At 38.3% G+C, this 23,057-nt stretch overlaps 3 pseudogenes; all 3 read left to right on the top strand.

Annotated features, from left to right (window-relative positions):
* Positions 1,096-2,856, top strand: Gm14912 (predicted gene 14912; annotated as a pseudogene).
* Positions 3,625-4,525, top strand: Gm6500 (annotated as a pseudogene).
* Positions 18,300-20,436, top strand: Gm14917 (predicted gene 14917; annotated as a pseudogene).

The raw sequence follows: 23,057 nt of genomic DNA, 5'->3' as shown, positions 1-23,057 counted from the left end.
GGAAAGAAGTACCTGGATTGAAGAGGGGGGGAAAGGTAGTTAGATCAGATATTGGAGATGGGGACAGAGTACTGGAGGGAAGCCCTGAGGCCCAGCAGAATGAATGGACGTATACAACCTCAGAAGGTTGGATGTGGGAGTACATAGTATATTTCATAAAATAACATTTTTGTTAAAAAATAGTTTTGATAAGAATTGTATGCTACTCTGCTCAAAAGAAAATAAGAAGTTATCAAAATTCAATAGTAAATTTGTGAGTTAGAAAAAGACAGCCAAGAAATTATTGAAGATATCATCAAATATCAACGAGGCAAAAAGAGGAGAATGAATGTTTACATGTTTAGAGAAAGAACAGACTGCATTTTCATTTACAGAAAAAATACCATTCAAAAGCAAAATAAAACTTTCTCAAGAAATGAATAAAATTCACCAAATATGACATCAAAGAAAGTGTATGCTTTGAATATGTTTTTTAACAATTATTCTGTGATTATTTAGGGAATATTCATAGGACATAAAATAAAGCTAAGCACTATCTCCTTGTCAACTATTTTTATTGTATAGTCATGTTATGCAAGTATGGTGGATTCAATATTACAGGCCCAGGGAATGGCACTAGTGGGAACTGTAACCATATGAAAGGAAGTTTGTCACTGTCAGGGTGGACTGAGAGACCTACCTCCCAGCTCCCTGGAAACCTGCCTTTCCTGCTTGCCTTCAGAAGAAGACATAGAACTCTCAGCTACTCCAGTTCCATGCTGGCCTTGTGTCCCGCCATGATAATAATGGACTGAACCTCAGAACCTCTAAGTCTGCCACAAATAAATGTTATCCTTTATAAGAGTCACCTTGGTTAAGGTGACTCTTTACAGAAATGGTAACCCTAAGGCTGAACTTGGCTCCAGGGTCTGGGAGATTGCTATGATAGCCCTAGCCATATTTATGTTCAGAGGAATGTGGACAATTGGGAACTTGGAAAACAGTGGAATGATTCAAGTGTGGCTTAATGGCCCATTTCAGTAGGAATGTGGAAGACAGTGGTGCTGAGGGTAATTTCAACTGTGCAGACCTACACTGCCATTGGAACAGTTAGTTATTCAATTCTAGTCATCTTATCCAGTAGCAGAAAAACTTGGTTTGACCAAAAATTCAACTATGAGTGTTATGCCTGGGAATCATCTCCTGATGCATCCTATACAAATTATAAAAACTCTTGACTGGAATATACTCTTGACTAGAGTACCCCAGAGACCCACTGCCTCAAAGAAGACTAAAAAGAATACTTACAAGAAAGAAGTTTCAAAAAAAAAAAAAAATGAAGAAGCACTCACAGTTCATAGGCTATTTCATGAATTCTATTTAGAGAAGGCGAATAACTGAAAATGTGGGTCAAATAAAGAGAATGACAGTGGCAAATAGAAAGAGAGAGAGAGAGAGAGAGAGAGAGAGAGAGAGAGAGAGAGAGAGAGAGAGAGAGAAAACAAAGTTTAAAGAGAAATACATTTATCAGAAACAGTTGAATATTATTTTGTTTATTTGGTACATGAACCCAGATGACATTACTCAAGAGAAATATTAAAATTCTTTAAGACCTTTACCAATCATTAGGAAGAACATTCGGCAGTCAAGCACTGCTCTGTAGAAGTACAATTGGAATTCAGGGCATTGCTCTTTATTCCTAAGTGAGCTTGCTTTGACATTTTGAGAACAAGAAAAGCAACATCAACCAGGATCACCATCAGGATTTGATCATGGACACCGGTGATGAGCTGATACTGAGTACCTCAATGTTATCATGGTCATCTGTGGTGAGCTGATACCTGGGGACTTCAATGTTAGCCGTTGTGTGGTTGACTTATAGGACCTGCCCATGAACATCTTCTGAGAAAATTTTCAGAAGAACAGGACCCTGAAAGTCATCCATGGAAACATGGAGAAAAGATTCTTGATCTCTTCTCTTTTTTTGAGTTGGCTGAAGGCAAATAAAAACACAAGAAATTTTATGATTCCATTCTCCAAGAATTTAAAGCTTAGAATCCATGAAAATTATACTAAGTGTCTGAGTTCCTCTTTTTACACATCTCTAAGTCTGGACATGAGATGATTACCTGTCAGAGTATGTGTCTTGTATGAAAGAGACATAGAAGTCAAAGAGAGAGAGCAAAGGACATATGGCAAACTCTGCCTCTTTGGAGCATATGCAGAAATGGGGCACTCAGGTTGTGTATGTAACTGAACCTATTGATGAGTAAGGCATGAAGCAGCTTAAATAATTTGATGGAAAACGTCTCCACTTTGTAACCAAAGAAGACCTGAAGCTACCAGAGGATGAGGAAGAAAGAAAGAAAATGGAGCAGAAAAAGGCAATGTTTGAGAGTCTCTGCAAGCTCATAATGAATATCTTGGAATAGAGGTTTGAGAAGGTAGAATCTCATGTAGGCTTGCATCTTCAACCTGCTACACTGTTACAAGCAAATATGACTAGAGAGCCAACATGGACTGAACCATAAAGGCTCAGAAACATAGACACAAAACTGTAATGGGGTACAAGGTTGCCAGCAACTACCTGGAAATCAATAGTGAACACCCAATTGAGGAGAACTAGCTGCAGAAATCTGAGGCAGACAGTATTGACAAATCTATCAAAGCATAGCACTGGTGATGTTTGAAATTGCTTTGCCATTCACGAGTTTCCAAATTGAAAATTCTCAAACCCACTCCAACCACAACTATCACATGATCACAGGAGGCCTGGTCGTAGATGATATGATAGCAGAGGTGCCCTGTGCTACAATTTCTGCTAAGATCCCCCCACTTAAGTCTTTAGAGGATACATGTGAAATGGAAGAAATAGATTAGAGAAACCCTAGAAAGTTCACATCATTTTTATAGTTTCCCTGTGCCTGCCACAGCAACCTTGACTGGATCTGACCCACCTAGTATTCTTTCCATGTCTACAGGATCTCTTCTAGCTTGTCCTTTTGTCATAAGGTAAGAAAATCCCCCTCCCACAGAATGGCAGATCTGGGTATTGTATATTGTGGGTTTTATTTGGTGGTTTTATTTTGTTCTGAAACTCATAATATGTAAAACTAGAATAATTAAATGTACACAACCGGTATAAATAATTTCAACACTAGATAATTCAACAAATAATGAAATGTGAATTACTGCTTCCCTTATTCAGAGGAAGGTGGGTCACTGGTTTGTCTACATTAATACTCCTACAGCTCCATTCAAAGACCGGAACACGAAAATGAGCTAGTCTACAAAAACATAATTTCAACATGTCTGTCATACGTAGGACATACTCTCTAAACCTTTTTATTACCCACAACAACATCTGAGACTGAAATCATTTATGCCTTTCTGGTTCTTCACAAGGACAAAACAATATGTAGGCCACTTTCATTGCTTAGAAAAAGGAAGCAGATTTATTGTCAGTCCTATATCAGCAAGCATACCAAAACTACTTTGTCAAATATATTAAATTTGTATAACTATTGAATATGCTCAGGTGGCTGAATGTGGTTGAAGCCAAGCAAAATGTACTAGCACACTGCGCATGTGCAGGCAGGCTTTGTGATGTCACTGCTCCTCCCTGTTACTAGAGTTTCAGAACCACTTGGACCACCCACACACAGTTTTGGCTCTCCTGAAGAGGGTTGTTTTAGACTGATACCTGTGACCAGGAAGAAGGCACAAGACAAATTAGAGTGCCTACGGGCAGAGGAAGTGTCAGTCTCCACATGGCCATGGCTCTAATAGGACTGGGTGACCAGTCCCTCATGCCTGCCACCCGCACCTATGGTGGTTTGCCTGCAATCCTTACCCGCACAATGCTTCTGTTTTTCCAGCTGGCATGGCCTCTCTACAAAAACTTTCCTTCTTTCTAGGTCATGGCTTCAGTGATGCTAAATGTGCGCATGCAGCTTCAGATTAAACTGCACTGAAGACCATCTTCTAAACAAAGGAATCACCCCAGGCTCACCTTGTTGAACACTTTAAAACATGACTAGAAGAAGAACTGTGAGGAGAGGCACCACAGAGGGGCAGGCCAGCATCGCTTTGCGATCAGGGATGTCGAAGAACACTGTGTCCTTGGCCCACTTCTGGAAGGTGTACGTGGATGAATATGATAAGAACAAGTTCGTGGACAAGGAGGACGGCTGCGATGGCCAGGCCGGGTCCGACGAGGGCTAGGTGGAATCGTGCCTAGGGCAATCCAGGCTGCTCTGAACGCCCCCCCCCCCCCCCACACACACACACTCACATTAACACAAAGTGCCAGGCAGTGAAGGATCGTGCAGGCAGCAGCATCTTGGAGGTGTTTATCTCTTTTAAAGCTAATGATATTGAAAAGGCAGTTCAGTCTCTGGACAAGAACAGTGTGGACTTCCTAATGAAGTATATTTATAAAGGATTTGAGAGCCCATCTGACAACAGCAGTGCAGTGTTGCTCCAGTGGCATGAAAAGGCACTTGCTGCTGGCGGAGTGGGGGCCATCGTTCACATTTTGACTGAAAAAAAAAAAAAACAACAAACCAAACCAAACCAAACCAAACCAAACAAAACAACAACAACAACAACAACAACAACAACAACAACAACAAAAAACAAAACAAAACTGTGTAGTCCAGCTGAAACTGGACACCGTTCACAGGAGTGGGAGTTGCTGTTACAAAGACCAAAACAACCAAATGGCACCACTGCCCTGTGGGTAGCATCTGTTTCTCTCAGCTTTGCTTTCTTGCTTCCTTTTTCATATCTGTAAAGAAAAAAATTACATATCAGTTTCCTTTAATGAAAATTGAAATAATGTGGAGAAAAAAATTGTCTCAGTGGGGGTATTTGATCTTTTTCTAAGCATGTCAATAATATTTATCCCATTCTGTAATTTATATTCAAGTTTGATTGTACAATTTCTAACTCTGTTGACTGGTTTAAGGGTTTTACTTTATTTTTAACCAATAATGAGAGATGTGATCAAAGTTGAGGCCACTTTCCTAACTCATTGCTGGTCAGAAAGTGATCTTTGTTTTTAAAAATGAGAGACTGGCAGCTATTAACATTGCAAAACTGGACCACACTTCCCTTATTTAAGCAAAATGTGTTTCCAGAGCAAGTACTGTGTCAGCCCCACTACCAGTTTCCAGCTTTCTTTCCGCTTGCCTACAGATGAGGCTATAAGTGTAAGTGTGCTACTTCCAGTAGCATCCAATTATCATGGCCTCTCAATCTCTTTGTGGTGACCCAGGGTCCAGAGCAAGGAGTCTTTACACAACGTAAAAGTATTTACACAATATAAGTGCCTCTTTGGCACAAACATTCCATTTCCTTCTGATTATAAGGCTGCCTGGGGAAACAGTCCCAAGTCAGAGACAGGACTCCAACAGCCTCTGGATGAAATACTTTCATCAGAAATAAGGTAGCTGCCTTAGACAATTACACAAGTGTTCACTGGAACATTTCCTATGATTTCCTGAGGATGTCTTCAGTGTTCTTCAGGTAATGGGGATCTCAGAAGATTTGGTTCTGATCCAAATACATAGTCTGTGTTTCAGCTCAGTGTATTTTAAGAAAGAAAAATGCCACATAGTAAAAGAAAAAAAGTGTTTACTTTGTTGGATAAACCAAATTGTTTCTCAAAAAATGACTGGTGCTTGTAAAAAGTTATTATTACAAAGTAGTTCTGAAACCAACCACCTGAATGTGTGTGGCCAAGAGGGAATCAGCCTGCTTGTTTTCACTAAGATGCCAACTCCAGAGTTGCTGACTGAGGTGAGAACCAGCACAAAAACTCTATAAACTACTGTTTTTGATATCTGCTTTTTTTGTTTTGTTCTGTTTTGTAAAATTATGATAAAATTCAGAAAATAAAATGTCAGTGTTGGGAAGAAGAAGAAGAAGAAGAAGAAGAAGAAGAAGAAGAAGAAGAAGAAGAAGAAGAAGAAGAGGAAGAGGAAGAGGAAGAGGAAGAGGAAGAGGAAGAGGAAGAGGAAGCGGAAGCGGAAGCGGAGGAAGAAGAAGAAGAAGAAGAAGAAGAAGAAGAAGAAGAAGAAGAAGAAGAAGAAGAAGAAGAAGAAGAAGAAGAAGAAGAAAAGAAGAAGAAGAAGAAGAAGAAGAAGAACCATAACTACAAGCCTGGCAACAGGGAAGAAGTTCAGAGGAGATGAAGTTAAACTATTATGCAGCCGTAAGAAACGAATACCCAGAAACTTAGGATACCCAAGATAAAAGATATAATTTGCTAAAAACATTAAACTCAAGAGAATGAAGACCAAAGTGTGGACACTTTGCCCCTTCTTAGATTAGGAAACAAAACACCCATGGAAGGAGTTACAGAGACAAAATCTGGAAGTGTGACGAAAGGATGGACCATCTAGTGATTGCCATATCCAGAGATCCATCCCATGATCAGCTTCCAAACGCTGACACCATTGTATACACTAGCAAGATTTTGCTGAAAGGACCCAGATATAGCTGTCTCTTGTGAGACTATGCCAGGGCCTAGCAAACACAGAAGTGGATGCTCACAGTCAGCTATTGAATGGACCAAAGGGCCCCCAATGGAGGAACTAGAGAAAGCACCCAAGGAACTAAAGGGAACTGCAACCCTATAGGTGGAACAACAATATGAACTAAGCAGTACCCCGGAGCTCTTGTCTCTAGCTGCATATGTATCAAAAGATGACCTAGTTGGTCATCACTGCAAAGAGAGGCCCATTGGACTTGCAAACTTTATATGCCCCAGTACAGGGGAATGCCAGGGCCAAAAAGGGGGAGTGGGTGGGTAGGGGAGTGGGGGGGTATGGGGGACTTTTGGTATAGCATTGGAAATGTAAATGAGCTAAATACCTAATAAAAAATGGAAAAAAAAAAAAGAAATGAATACCCAAAGGAAGCCTGCACTCAGCAGTACCACCTTCCTGGATGAGTCACCCTTCAGTAGATAAAGAACAAAAGACAAACACTAATTGCATGTCCCCAGCTTTGGAAAAAATATCTTGATGTTGAGTTATCCCATGAATTTTGGAATATTCTAGAGAGAGATGGCCCGGGGGGTGGGGGTGCAGGAACAGCACTAAAGAGCCATGGAGGATATTTCCTCAAAGGAGTGTCTGTATGTCAGAATAACCTGACCCAACACAATCTTGAGAAATTGAAATATTTAAGCATGATCCAAACAAGGGCTTATCTTGATGGACCAGATACTGAATTGGAATTACCTTATCTGCATTCAGCACTGTACTAAGCTGTTCATCACGTTGCATGCTTGTCTTAAAAATCTCCCAAAAGACGATCAAGATGTGAAAGTTTTATTGGTGACCATTAAAGTCTAGGATTTTAGGGCAAATTATACAGTTAAAAAGAAAAACTACATGGTCTACACATAATACTAGGATTTTTGGCTGTATTGACTTTTTTTAAAATATTTTTTAATACGTATTTTCCTCAATCAAATTTCCAATGCTATCCCAAAAGTTCCCCATACCCTCCCCCGACTCCCCTAACCACCCATTCCCACTTTTTGGCCATGGCGTTCCCCTGTACTGGGGCATATAAAGTTTGTTTGTCCAATGGGCCTCTCTTTCCAGTGATGGCAGATTAGGCCATCTTTTGATACATATGCAGCTAGAGTCAAGAGCTCCAGGGTACTGTTTAGTTCATAATGTTGTTGTACCTACAGGGTTGCAGATCTCTTTAGCTCCTTGGATACTTTCTCTAGCTCCTCCATGGGGGCCCTGTGATCCATCCAATAGATGACTGTGAGTATCCACTTATGTGTTTGCTAGGCCCAGGCCTAGTCTCACAAGAGACAGCTATATCAGGGTACTTTCAGCAAACGTTTGCTAGTGTAGCAATGGTGTCATTGTTTGGAGGCTAATTATGGGATGAATCTCTGCATATAGCAGTCTCTAGATGGACAATCCTTTTGTCTCAGCCCCAAACTTTGTCTCTGTAACTCCTTCCATGGGTGATTGTTTCCAATTCTAAGAAGGAGCAAAGGGTCCACACTTTGGTCTTCATTCTTCTTCAGTTTTATGTGTTTTGCCAATTGAATCTTATAACTCAGTTATACTAAGTTTCTGGGCTAATATCCACTTATCAGTGAGTACATGTCATTTGAGTTCTTTTGCCATTGTGTTACCTCACTCAGGATGATGCCCTCCAGGTCCAACCATTTGCCTAAGAATTTCATAAATTGATTCCTTTTATTAGCTGAGTAGAACTCCATTGCGTGAATGTATCATATTTTTGGTATCCATTCCTCTGTTGAGGTCATCTGGGATATTTCCAGCTTCTGGCTATTATAAATAAGGCTGCTATGAACATAGTGGAGCATGTGTTCTTCTTATCGGTTGGAACATCTTCTGGATATATGCCCAGGAGAGGTATTGCAGGATCCTCTGGTAGTACTATGTCCAATTTTCTGAGGTAACACCAGACTGATTTTCAGAGTGGTTGTACAAACTTGCAATCCCACCAAAAATGGAGGAGTGTTCCTCTTTCTCCACATCCTCGCCAGTATCTGCTGTCACCTGAATTTTTGAACTTAGCCATTCTGACTGGTGTGGGATGGAATCTCAGGGTTGTTTTGATATGCATTTCTCTGATGATTAAAGATGCTGAACATTTTTACAGGTGCTTCTCAGCCATTCGGTATTCCTCAAGTGAGAATTCTTTGTTTAGTTCTAAGCCCCATTTTTTAATGGTGTTATTTGATTTTTCTGGAGTCTACCTTCTTGAGTTCTTTAAATATATTGGCTATTAGTTCCCTATCTGATTGAGGATAGGTAAAGATCCTTCCCAATCTGTTGGTGGCCTTTTTGTCTTATTGACAGTGTCTTTTGCCTTACAGAAGCTTTGCAGTTTCATGAGGTCCCATTTGTCAATCCTCGATCTTACAGCACAAGCCATTGCTGTTCTATTCAGGAATTTTTCTCCTGTGCCCATATCTTCGAGGCTTTCCCCCAGTTTCTCCTCTATAAGTTTCAGTTTCTCTGGTTTTATGTGGAGTTCTTTAATCCACTTAGATTTGACCTTAGTACAAGGAGATAGGAATGGATTGATTTGCATTCTTCTACATGATAACCACCAGTTGTACCAGCACCATTTGTTAAAAAACCTGTTTTTCTTCCACTGCTTGGTTTTAGCTCCCTTGTCAAAGATCAAGTGACCATAGGTGTGCGGGTTCATTTCTGGGTCTTCAATTCCAATCCACTGGTCTACTTGTCTGTCACTATACCAGTACCATACAGTTTTTAACACAATTGCTCTGTAATAAAGCTGTAGATCAGGCATAATGATTCCACCAGAGGTTCTTTTATCATTGAGAAGAGATTTGCTTGCCTAGGTTTTTTTTTTTTTAATTCCAGATGAATTTGCAGATTGCTCTTTCTAATTCGTTGAATAATTGATTTGGAATTTTGATGGGGATTGCATTGAATCTGTAGATTGATTTTGGCAAGATAGCCATTTTTACAATGTTGATCCTGCCAATCCATGAGCATGGGAGATCTTTCCATCTTCCGTCTTTAATTTCTTTCTTCAGAGACTTGAAGTTCTTATCATACAGATCTTTCACTTCCTTAGTTAAAGTCACATCAAGATATTTTATATTATTTGTGACTATTGAGAAGGGTGTTCTTTCTCTAATTTCTTTCTCAGCCTGTTTATTCTTTCTGTAGAGAAAGGCCATTGACTTGTTTGGGTTAATGTTATATCCAGCTAATTCATTGAAGCTGTTTTTCAGGTTTAGGAGTTCTCTGGTGGAATTTTTAGGGTCACTTATATATACTATCATATCATCTGCAAAAAGTGATATTTTGACTTCAACTTTTCCAATTTGTATCCCCTTGATATCCTTTTGTTGTCGAATTGCTCTGGCTGGGACTTCAAGTACAATGCTGAATAGGTAGTGAGAACGTGGGCAGCCTTGTATATTCCCTGATTTTAGTGGGATTGCTTCAGCTTCTCACCATTTACTTTGATATTGGCTACTGGTTTGCTGTAGATTGCTTTTACCATGTTTAGGTATGGGCCTTGAATTCCTGATCTTTCCAAGACTTTTATCATGAATGGGTGTTGGATATTGTCGAATGCTTTTTCCTCATCTAACTAGATGATCATGTGATTTTGTCTTTGAGTTTGTTTATATAATGGATTAAGTTGATGGATTTCCATATATTAAACCATCCCTGCATCCCTGTAATAAAACCTACTTGGTCAGGATGGATGATTGTTTTAATGTGTTCTTGGGTTCGGTTAGTGAGAATTTTATTGTGTACTATTGCATCGATATTCATAAGGGAAATTGGTCTGAAGTTCTCTATTTTTGTTGGATCTTTCTGTGGTTTAGGTATCAGAGGCTTCATAGAATGAGTTGGGTAGAGGACCTTCTACTTCTATTTTGTGGAATAGTTTGTGCAGAACTGGATTTAGATCTTCTTTTAAGGTCTGGTAGAACTCTGCACTAAATCCATCTGGTCCTGGGCTTTTTTTTTGGCTGGGAGACTATTAATGACTGCTTCTATTTCTTTAGGGGATATCAGACCGTTTAAATCGTTAACTTGATCCTGATTTAACTTTGGTACCTGGTATCTGTCTAGAAATTTGTCCATTTCATCCAGGTTTTCCAGTTTTGTTGAGTATAGCCTTTTGTAGAAGGATCTGATGGTGTTTTGGATTTCTTCAGTATCTCTTGTTATGTCTCCCTTTTCATTTCTGATTTTGTTAATCAGGATGCTGTCCCTTTGGCCTCTAGTGATTATAGCTAAGGGTTTATCTATGTTGTTGATTTTGTCAAAGAACCAGCTCCTCGTTTGGTTGATTCTTTGAATAGTTCTTCTTGTTTCCCCTTGGTTGATTTCGCCCCTGAGTTTGATTATTTCCTGTAGTCTACTCCTCTTGGGTGAATTTTCTTCCTTTTTTTCTAGAGCTTTTAGATGTGTTGTTAAGCTGCTAGTGTGTGCTCTCTCTAGTTTGTTTTTGGAGGCACTCAGAGCTATGAGTTTCCCTCTTAGAAATGCTTTCATTTTGTCCCATAGGTTTGGGTATGTTGTGGCTTCATTTTCATTAAACTCTAAAATGTCTTTAATTTCTTTCTTTATTCCTTCCTTGACCAAAGTATCATTGAGAAGAGTGTTGTTCAGTTTCCACGTGAATGCTGGCTTTCCATTATTTATGTTGTTATTGAAGATCAGCCTTAGTCCATGGTGGTCTGATAGGATACATGGGACAATTTCAATATTTTTGTATCTGTTGAGGCCTGTTTTGTGACCAATTATATGGTCAGTTTTGGAGAAGGTCCTGTGAGGTGCTGAGAAGAAGGTATATCCTTTTGTTTTAGGATAACATGTTCTGTAGGTATCTATTAAGTCCATTTATTTCATGACTTCTGTTAGTTTCACTGTGTCCCTGTTTAGTTTCTGTTTCCAAGATCTGTTCATTGATGAAAGTGGTGTGTTGAAGTCTCCCACTATTACTGTGTGAGATGCAATGTGTGCTTTGAGCTTTACTAAAGTGTCTTTAATGAATGTGGGTGCCCTTGCATTTGGAGCATAGATATTCAGAATTGTGAGTTCCTTTTGGAGGATTTTAACTTTGATGAGTATGAAGTGTACCCACTTATATTTTTGATAACTTTGGGCTGGAAATCGATCTTATTAGATATTAGAATGGCTACTCCAGCTTGTTTTTTCATTCCATTTGATTGGAAAATTCTTTTCCAGCCTTTCACTCTGAGGTAGTGTCTTTTTCCCTGAGATGGGTTTTCTGTAGCAGCAGAATGTTGCGTCCTATTTGTGTATCCAGTCTGTTAGTCTATGTCTTTTTATTGGGGAATTGAGTCCATTCATATTAAGAGATATTAAGAAAATGTATTTGTTCCTTCCTTTTATTTTTGTTGTTAGAATTGGTATTCTGTTCTTATGGCTGTCTTCTTTTTGGTTTGTTGAGGGATTACCTTCTTGCTTTTTATAAGGCATGATTTCCGTCCTTGTATTTTTTTTTCTGTTATTATCCTTTGAAGGGCTGGATTCTTGGAAGGATAATGTGTGAATTTATTTTTGTAGTGGAATACTTTGGTTTCTTCATCTATTGTAATTGGGAGTTTGGCCGGGTATAATAGCCTGGGCTGGCATTTGTGTTCACTTAGTGTCAGTATAACATCTGTCCAGGCTTTTCTGGCTTTAGTAGTCTTTGGTGAAAAGTCTGCTGTAATTCTGATAGGCCTGCCTTTATATGTTACTTGACCTTTCTCCCTTGGTGCTTTTAATATTCTCCCTTTTTTTAGTGCATTTATAGTTCTGATTATTATGTGTCGGGAGGAATTCCTTTTCTGGTCCAGTCTATTTGGAGTTCTGTAGGCTGCTTGTATGTTCATGGGCATGTCATTCTTTAGGTTTGGTAAGTTTTCTTCTATAATTTTGTTGAAGATATTTGCTGGCCATTTAAGTTGAAAATCTTCATTCTCATCTATTCCTATTATCCGTAGGTTTGCTCTTCCCATTGTGTCCTGAATTTTCTGGATGTTTTGAGTTAGGATCTTTTTGCATTTTTTATTTTCTTTGATTGTTGTGCCGATGTTCTCTATGGAATCTTCTGCACCTGAGATACTCTCTTCCATTTCTTGTATTCTGTTTCCAGATTTCTTTCCTAGGGTTTCTATCTCTAGCGTTGCCTCCCTTTGGGTTTTCTTTTTGTGTCTACTTCCCTTTTTAGGTCGTGGATGGTTTTATTCAATTCCATCATCTGTTTGGTCGTTTTATCCTGCAATTCTTTAAGGGATTTTTGTGTTTCCTCTTTAAGGTCTTCTACCTGTTTAGCTGTGTTCTCCTGTATTTCTTTAAGTGAGTTATTAAAGTCCTTCTTGATGTCCTCTACCATCATCATGAGATATGCTTTTAAATCTGGGTCTAGTTTTTCGGGTGTGTTGGGGTGCCCAGCATTAGGTGGGGTGGGGGTACTGCGTTTTGATGATGGTGAGTGGTCTTAATTTCTGTTAGTAGGATTCTTATGTTTGCCTTTCTCCATCTGGTAATCTCTGGAGCTAGTTGTTATAGTAGTCTCTGGTTAGAGCTTGTTCCTCAGGTGATTATGTTAGCCTCTATCAGCAGACCTGGGAGACTAGATCTCTCCTTAGTTTCAGTGGTCAGAGCACTCTCTGCAGGCAAGCTCTCCTCTTGCAGGGAAGGTGCCCAGATATCTGGTGTTCGAACCTGCCTCCTGGCAGAAGTTCTGCTCTACTCACCAGAGGCCTTAAGATCCCATGGAGGATCCTGTGAGGACCTTGGGGGTGTCCAGAAACTCCGTGTGCAAGGAACCCCATTTCTGGAGTGGACTGGAAGGGACTTGTGACCCTGATCAGGCCGGGTTTTCTGCTTCCTTAATTAATGCAGTCTCAGGTCCTGCGCAATTGGATTGGAACTGACACTGTGTTCCACTCACCAGAAGACTTAAGATCCCATGGGGGATCCTGTGGGGGTCCTTGAGGGGGTCCAGAGACTCTTCGGGGAAGGAATCCCTGTGCTGGAGTAGACCAGAAGGGACTTGTGCCCCTGATCAGGCCTGGTTATCTGCTTCCCAGGTTAATGCAGTCTCAGGTCTCATATGAGTGGATTGGAGCAGATGCTGTGTTCCACTCCCCAGAGGTCTTAAGATCCATTGGGGGATCCAGTGGGGGTCCTTGTGGGTGTCCAGAGTATCCGCAGGCAAGGAACCCTGGTGCTGGAGTTGATAGGAATGTACTTGTCTGTATTGACTTTTAATATCTGCAGTATCTTCTGATTCTAGTAAGGGACCAGAAAAAGAATAAAAATGGATTATTGTAAATCATTGACCTAGGTTTTTTCTTTGTTTGTTTGTTTGTTATTTTTGTTGTTGTTTTCATTTCCTTCATAGCCATACAGTCCTGACAATGATTTGTATGACTATAAAAAACTGCACTCATTGATGAGAAAAAAAGTTAAAGTCATTCTTTTTTTTACCTGGGAGAAAGGACTCATGTGGTTTTGTGGGAATCAGAGATTGATGTTGGAGATTTTTTTCCATTTGTTTATTTTATTTTGAGGTAGGATCTCTTCCTGTACCTGGAATTCACAGATCTGTCAAGGCAGGTAGCTTATCTATCTGAAACATTTAGTTAACTAAGATTCCTTTTTAAAATATTACACAGGAAAAGAACAAATAAAACAATAAATAATAAAATATGACATTAAATTAAGTGTGTATGAATATTTGATATTACCAGATAACTGTTCAAAGAATAGTTTCAAGTTTTGAATGGAGAAACTAAAATTATAATAATTAAATTTCAACTTCTTCAATCAATCATCTATAGACATTTTGATGTTCTGGTTAATTAGATTTACTTGTGGATGTCTTTCATTATTCTAAAAGTGCTCAATGAATATTTGGCTAGGTATTTGTTGATAAATACACAATGCTGATACATTATATGCTAATTTCCCTTTATAAGAAGTTAACTATAAATCTATAATAATTTATGATAATCATGATTTAAAACATTTTTAATTTCTAGGACAATTTAAATAAATGTGGAGGATGGAATTTTACAGACAAAACTGTGTCTCATACTGAATAAGAAATTGTACTGGCTAGGTTTGTGTCAACCTGACACAGCTAGAGTTATCACAGAGAAAGGAGCTTCAGTTGAGGAAATGTCTCCATGAGTTTCAAATGTAAGGCATTTTCTCAATTAGTGACCAAGGGGGAAAGGCCCCTTGTGGGTGGGACAATCTCTGGGCTAGTAGTCTTGGTTCTATAAGAGAGGAGGCTGAGCAAGCCAGGGGAAGCAAGCCAGTAAAGAACATCCCTCCATGGCCTCTGCATCAATCAGCTCCTGCTTCCTGACCTGTTTGAGTTCTACTCCTGACTTCCTTGTTGATAAATAACAGTATGGACTTGAAAGCTGAATAAGCCCTTTCCTTCCCAATTTGCTTCTTGATCATGATGTTTGTGCAGGAATAGAAACCCTGACTAAGACAGTAATATTTTTACTATATTTACTTCTATAGGTACAAATCAATATGACTTCCAAAACAGAAAATGAAACAGCAAAATAAGATGTTTAAAATACCCTAATTTTGTTTATCACTTTAGAAATTATTTTGTAAGTTAATCCATACTGTTGTCTTTTACCATTCCTAAGGAAGGTAAACCAGGGAACTCAGGAAGATGAAAGAGCACTTTTTTTTTCTTTCATATATATATATATATATATACACATACACACACACACACACACACACACACACACACACACACACACACATGGTGGGACTCATGGATCGGCTTTCCTTTATCCACACTTCCAGGGCATTCTCTTCAGCACTGTTACAGCTAAGCTACACAAAGCTGCCATCACTTGGACAGATAGGGTCAGTTCTCATGCCCTAGAGACTAGCTCACCAGCACTCATGCCTTTAGAGCCTGATTCACTTTGTTGCCAGAGAAGGAGCTGGCTCACTCTCTCAAGGGCTACAGCTGGTGAGGGGCTGAACCAACTCTCTTGCTCTCAAACCTTCATGGCTGGCTCACTCATGACTTACTACCAGGAATAGCTCTGCTGTACTGCCCACATGAAGTGCTCTTTTGTCACAAAAAGCAACTTTCCCAAATGCCAGAGGTGGTAAGAGGCAAGGGGTTAGGAAGTATCGTCTCACCTATATTTGTGCACTTTAAAAAATGAGAATGCAACCCCATTGACTGTAACCAACATACTGAACAAATAGATGGCTTGAATTAACTCCACCTATTCAAATATAATCATGTTTCCTTTCAACAACATATTTATAACACATCTCTCCCTTTGTTATCTCAAATTCTAATAACCCATCTCTTAAACATTGCAGAAATTGTATGTAACTGTCCTATTTGGTAATTGGCATCTGACCTAGAAAAAACATTTTGTCTAACAAGTACCCATATGTTGAGCTTTTTTTTCTGTCTAGTATAAAATACTGATTTCTTCCAATTGTGTTACTGTGCTTACTTGATATCATTAAATATGTCTGATATTACTTTATTCTCAGTATGTGGGTCTCCTAGTTCTTGTGCACTAACAGAACTACCCTCTCTTCCTCCTGACTCACTTTGTACTGCTCTGCAGTAGGCTCTCTTTCCTGTCAGTTCTCCTGAAAGTTAGGCATATCCTATCTCCTATTCATTCTGTTAAATAGTTCTCTGATTTGTCACTTTGTCTGATCCTCAGTTATATATCACCTTTAAATATGGTTGTTTCCTTCTGCAAACTAAACTTACCTTCATTGATAGAGACTAAATGTATGTACTAATGGTGTACCTGTATTCCAGCAAGATCATACTGTAATCCAGGGCATTTCTGCATTCCAGCTGGATCATGTATACCTAGAAGGTCATTGGATGTATACTTGGGCAGAGCAGCCATGTTGCTGGATTAAAATTTCTTTTTGTTGAATTTTTCTTTGTTATATTTTAAATTATCTTTTTAAGGTTATTGTATCTCATTATTAGATTCTAATGTAGCCCACTGGATACTAAATACATGATTTTCACCCTGTGTTATCTCACAGGTACCACTAAACCTTTCCTTAACACTACTCTACCTCTCCTATTCCAATTATACAGGGATTGTGAGTTATGTCTTTTGCAGTCATGCAAACCTACAAGTAGAATTACTATCAACATATTCAACCAAAGTATCAGGGACATTTGTCACATTTTTAAAACAAGAAATTAATTAGAATTTCAAATAAATAATATAAGTAAAACATACATTTAGGAAAGAAGAGAAACAAGTAATACACCAGAATTCACCTTTCAAAACACAAGAAGGTATAAAGTAAACAATGATGGTAATTGTTAGGCTACTCAATCTTTAGTACTTCCCTCACATAAGATTATCAAATTTATATACTTCATAATTTGCATAAAGTTTAAATAGTCAAGTAATATTGAATGGCAGAAGCAGTAGTAATAGCAATGTTATTAGCTAAGACATACATGTGATAGAATTTAATACTTTAAATGTCAATGAATAATTAAATTTTGCTATGACCAGACCTTGGAATTCCATATTACTTAATATACAAGAACTTTGGTGAGGTAGTGTTTGAGGGGATATAGGAACATAATGATAACACTAGGTTGACCATGTATTAGAATTTTAATGAACATAAGTTTATGATGTATGACAGAGATGAATAGCTGTTTCTTTTGGAAGAAACTTTTGGTGATATGAAAAAATTATTTTAGGTAATTGACTTAAGAAGGGTTTTTGACTATACCTTTTGAAATTATTGGAATAATGACATCCATGTAATTGGAATGTGTTTTTCTTCTATTTTTCTAATGTATTTCTTGTACCTAATAAGAAAATAGTTACTCTGACAGCCACCATCATGATAAAGGACTGAACCTCAGAACATGTATGCCAGGTACAAAGAAATGTTTTTCTTTATAAGACTTGCCTTTGTAATAGATTCTTTTACAGCAATGGAAACCCTAAGACTGAAGTCACTACTATTGCCTGGGATATTGCTGTGATAATCCTGATTGTGGTTTTGTTTAGAGTAACAAGGATTAGGGATTTTGGAAAACAGTGGAATTATTTAAGTGGATCTTAAATGGCCATTATATTAGGAATCTGGTGATTTCAACTGTGCAGACCTGGCTTGAGAGGTTTCAGTGAAGACTGGCTTCCAGGCAACAAGAAGGAACTGTCTCTCAGTCTCTCAGTCCATTCCCACAGTTTCAGACTTTCTCCAGTAAGTCCACACTTAATAATAGTGCCACTCCCTGGGTCAATTATATATAATGCACCATAGTATACATTAGCAAAAAGAAAATTAAAAGCTAAAAGGATTTTTGAACACTGAAATAAAAATTAAGTAATGATCTTCAATCAATTCATAACTACTGTGTCTTTATATATATTGTTTTAAGAATTAGTTTAATTTTGTAAAAAACTATGTATATGTAGGTTTGTGTGTGTATAGATAAGGGAGGTATATGCTTGTAAGTGCAGTGATGAGCCACAATTAGAATATTGCATTCACAGAACTGGAGCAACAAGTGAGTGTGAGTTGCATGTTGTGTTCTGGGATCTGATTTTGAGGTCATCTAGGAGAGTAAGATGCACTCTTAACCATTATGTTTATTCTCAAATTGATTAAAACATGTAAACATAAGTTCTCTTGAATTACCCTGGCAAATACCAAGTACATAGTATAAGTCAAAAATGGTCTTGGACACCATGTTATGTAATTCTTTGCTTTTCTGTCAAGAGGCTTATGGAAATTAACTGTGGAGAGGAAAAGATGGAAACTTTGTCTTTTGGATACAAATTACTCAGCTTATAGCCCTCATCATGAATATTTTCTATTTAAAAAGGAACATTTCCTTGGTAGTTTATCTCCAGTGCTCCCCATGCATTAGTCAAGATTCATCATGAAAGCTTTACAGACCCTTCCAAGTTGGACAGTCATAAAGAGATGAAAATTGTATGATCACCAAACCTCAGGAGTGTACCTTGGCAATTATTGTCAGTCTGGCACAAAAACATTTATTGCTGCTTTCCAGGATGATGCAGACATCTCCATGATTAAGCAATTAGGTATTGTATTCTCTTCATCCTAGGTAGTAGCAGAGACAGTGGTTGTGATCACAAAAGTCAACAAGTGGTATGCTCAGGACTTTTTTCCACATGGATCCTGCACAACTTATGAAAACCATGGTAAACTCATGGCTGGAGTACTAATGTTATCCTTTGCCTTAAAGAAGACCAAACAGAACAAATGGGAGAAGAGTGTCAAGAAAAACATGAAGAAAAATTCACAGTTCATAGACTACTTCATCCTCTGTATATAGAGGAGGAGAATGATTGAAGGATATCGGATATGATGAAGCAGAACAAGAGAATACTGAGAAAGGTAAAGATGATGAGTAAAAGCCTATGCTGGAAAATGTGGGATTAGATGAGTAGGAGATTAGAAAAGATTATAAAACAAGGAAGGATGGAAGGAAGGAAGGAAGGAAGGAAGGAAGGAAGGAAGGAAGGAAGGAATTAAGGAAGGAAGAGAGAAAGAAAGAAAGAAAGAAAGAAAGAAAGAAAGAAAGAAAGAAGTAAAGAAAGAAAACCAAGTTTAATTTGATCAGAAAAGGTTGAATAATATTTTGCCTATTTGATACATGAACACTGATGACATTACTTAAGAGAAATATTATGAATTCTGTAAGAACCTCACCAGTCATTAGGAAGTACATTAAGCAGCAAAGAAGTTCTTTGTAGAAGTGCAATTAGAATTAAGAGCATTGTACTTCATTCCTAAGTGTGCTACATTTGACATTTTGAGAACAAGAAAAGCACTGTCTACCAGGATCTCCATCAGGTTTTAATCATGGACAACGGTGATGAGCTGATACAGAGTACCTCAATGTTATCCATGGCATGGTTGACTTGGAGAACCTGCCTATGAACATCTTATGAGAAATTTTCCAGCAGAGCAAGATAGTGAAAGACCTTCATGGAAACATGGAAAAAAGGTTCCTTGAGCTCTTCTTCTCTGAGTTGGCTGAAGACAAATAAAAACACAAGAAATTTTATAATTCATTATCAAAGAATTTAAATCTTAGAATCCATGAAGGTTATATAAAGTGTCTGAGTTTTATCCTTTTTTGAATCTCTAAGTCTGGAAGTGAGATGAATACCTGTCAGAGTATGTGTCTTGTATGAAAGAGACATGGAAGTCAAAGTGAGAACAAAGGGCATATGGCAAAATGATTCTTTTGGAGCATATGCAGAAATGGGGCACTCGGGTGGTGTATATAACCGAGCCTATTGATGAGTAAGGCATGCAGTAGCTTAAATAATTTGATGGAAAAATGCCTCCTCTTTGTAACTAAATAAGGCCTGAAGCTACCATAGGATGAGGAAGAGAGGGAAAAATGGAAAAGAAGGAGGAAAAGGTTAAGACTCTCTGCAATCTCATAATGAATATCTTGAAATAGAGGTTTGAGAAGGTGAGAATTTCATATAGGCTTGTGTCTTCAACGTGCTACACAGTTACAAGCAACTATGGCTAGACAGTCAACATGAACTGGACCATAAAGGCTCGGAAACATAGACAAACATCAGCAATGGGCTAAATAATGGCCAGAAAGCATCTGGAAATCAATACTGAACACCCAATTGAGGAGACCCAGCTGTAGAAAGCTGAGGCAGGAAAAATGAAAAACTAGCAATGTGCTGCTGCTGTTTGAAACTGCTTTGCCATCCACTGGTTTCTCACTTGAAAATTCTCAACCCACTTCAACCACATCTATCCCATGATCACAAGATGCCAGGACATAGACAAAAATAAGGTGTCATAAGAGGAACACTATGCTACAATTCTTGATGTGATCCCCTTACTTGAGGCTGAAGAGGATGCATGTGGAGACAACCCCTAGAATGTCCAAACCATCTTTATAGTTTCCCTGTGTCTGCTCCACTGTCCTTGACTGAATTTGACCCACCTAATACTCTTTGCATGTCTAGAGGATTTCTTCGATCCTGTCCTTGTGCCTTTAGGCAAGAATATCCCCCTCCCATAGAATAGCATAGCTGGGTATTGTATATTGTAAGTTTATCTATTTGTTTGTTTTAATTTGTTCTGAAACTCATAGTATATAAAACTAAAATAAGTAAATGTAAACCACCAGTACAAATAATTCAAACTTTAGGTAGTTTAACAAATAATGAAATGTAAATTTGCTTCCCTTATTCAAAGGATACTGTGTCACTGGTTTTTCTACTTTAACACTCCTACAGCTCCATTTAAAGATGGAAACACTAAAGTGAGCTAGTCTACAAAAATATGGTTTCAATATACTCTCTAAGTCTTCATAGTACCCATAACTACATCTGAGACTGAAATCAGTTACGCGTTCTGATTCTTCCAAAGCACAAAACAATATGTAGGCCACTTTCATTGCTTAGAAAATGGAAGCAAATTTATTGTCAGTCCTATATCAACAAGCATACCAAAACTACTTTGTCAAACCTATTAAATTTGTGTAACTACTGAATATGCTCAGGTGGCTGAATGTGGTTGAAGCCAAACAAGATATACTAGCATATTGCGCATGTGCAGGCAGGCTTTGTGATGTCACTGCTCCTCCCTGTTACTAGAGTTTCAGAACTACTTTGACTACCCACACACCGTTTTGGCTTTCCTGAACAGGGTTGTTTTAGACTGATACCTGTGACCAGGGAGAAGGTCCAAGACAAATTAGAGTGCCTACGGGCAGTGGAAGTGTCAGCCTGCACATGCCCACTGCTCTAATAGGACTGGGTGACCAGTCCCTCATGCCTGCCATCCGCAACTATGGTGGTTTGCGCCCAATCCTTACCCGCACAATGCTTCTGTTCTTCAGGCTGGCATGGCAGTTCTACAAAAAATTTCCCTCTTTCTATGTCATGATTTCAGTGTTGCTAAATGTGCGCATGCAGCTTCAGATTGATCTGCTCTGAAGATCATCTCCTAAAAGAAGGAATCACCCCAGGCTCACCTTGTTGAAGACTTTAAAACATGACTAGAAGAAGAACCATAACTACCAGCCTGGCAACAGGGAAGAAGTCCAGAGGAGATGAAGTTAAACTATTATGCAGCCGTAAGAAACTAATACCCAAAGGAAGCCTGCACTCAGCAGTACCACCTTCCTGGATGAGTCACCCTTCAGTAGATAAAGAACAAAAGATAAACACTAATTGCATGTCTCTAGCTTCGGAAAAATATCTTGATGTTGAGTTATCCAATGAATTTTGGAATATTCTAGAGAGAGATGGCCCGGGGGGGGGGGAACAGCATTAAAGAGCCATGGAGGATATTTCCTCAAAGGAGTGTCTGTATGTCAGAATAACCTGACCCAACACAATCTTGAGAAATTGAAATATTTAAGCATAATCCTACCAAGGGCTTATCTTATTGGGCCAAATACTGAATTAGAATTATTTTACCTACTTTCTGCGTTGTTCTAAGCTGTTCAGAATGTTGCATGCTTGTCTTAAAGATGTCTTGAAAGATGATCAAAATGTGTAAGTTTTGTTGGTGACCATTAAAGTCCAGAATTTCAAGGCAAATAATAGAGTTAAAACAAACAAACAAACAAACAAACCACATGGAGTACAAATAATACTAGGATTCCTGGCTGTAATGACTTTTAATATTTGCAATATCTTCTGTTGCGTGTGAGGGACCAGAAAAAGAATAAAAATGGATTATTGTAAAACTTCGTCTTAGGTGTTTTTCTTTGTTTGTTGTTGTTTTTGGTGTTTTCATTTCTTTCATAGCCATATATTTCTGACAATGATTTTTATGACTATAAAAACTGTACTTATTGATGAGAAAACAAGTTAAGGTCATGTGTTATTTTATTTGGGAGAAAGGACTCATTGGTTCTCTGGGAATCAGAGGTTGATGTTGGAGATTTTTGTCCATTTGTTTATTTCATTTTAAGGTAGGATCTCTTCCTGTATCTGGAATTCACTGATCTGTCAAGGCAGCTAGCTGATCAATCTGACACAGTTATCCTCTGGTCTCAGCTTCCCATTTCACTAGTATTTCAGGAATGTACTACTACATCCAGTTCTATCCCTAGTAGCTGGGTATCCAAACAATTCTTCATGTAACTATAACAAGTACTTTACTGTATATGCAGTCTCCATTGGCCCTCTAAACTTTGTGTTAGAGAAAAATTCAGATTTGAGTAAACCTTTTAGTTGTAATTAATGTTATGAGAATAAGGTGTCTTATCACAACCTGTATATGTGTCAGCTATTCATTTTCAAGTGCTATTGTTCTAAATACTGAGTGTTTCTGTAACTAATTCTACTTTTATTAAGAATTGAGTTGCTATAACTCTGTTTCAAGGAACAGTTTTGGCTTTTAACCAGGGAACAGAATTTTACTCCCTTTCTCGCATACTGCTCAACTTATACCTTTTAAAATGCAAATTAAATGAAGTTTGTATGGTAACTTTCAATATTAGATCTGTAACTATCTCAAACAAGC

The sequence above is a fragment of the Mus musculus genome, chromosome X, assembly GCF_000001635.26.
Source record: "Mus musculus strain C57BL/6J chromosome X, GRCm38.p6 C57BL/6J".
NCBI lineage: Eukaryota > Metazoa > Chordata > Mammalia > Rodentia > Muridae > Mus > Mus musculus.
Note: the sequence above shows the minus strand (reverse complement) of the source record. Positions and strands in the feature narration are given on the sequence as shown.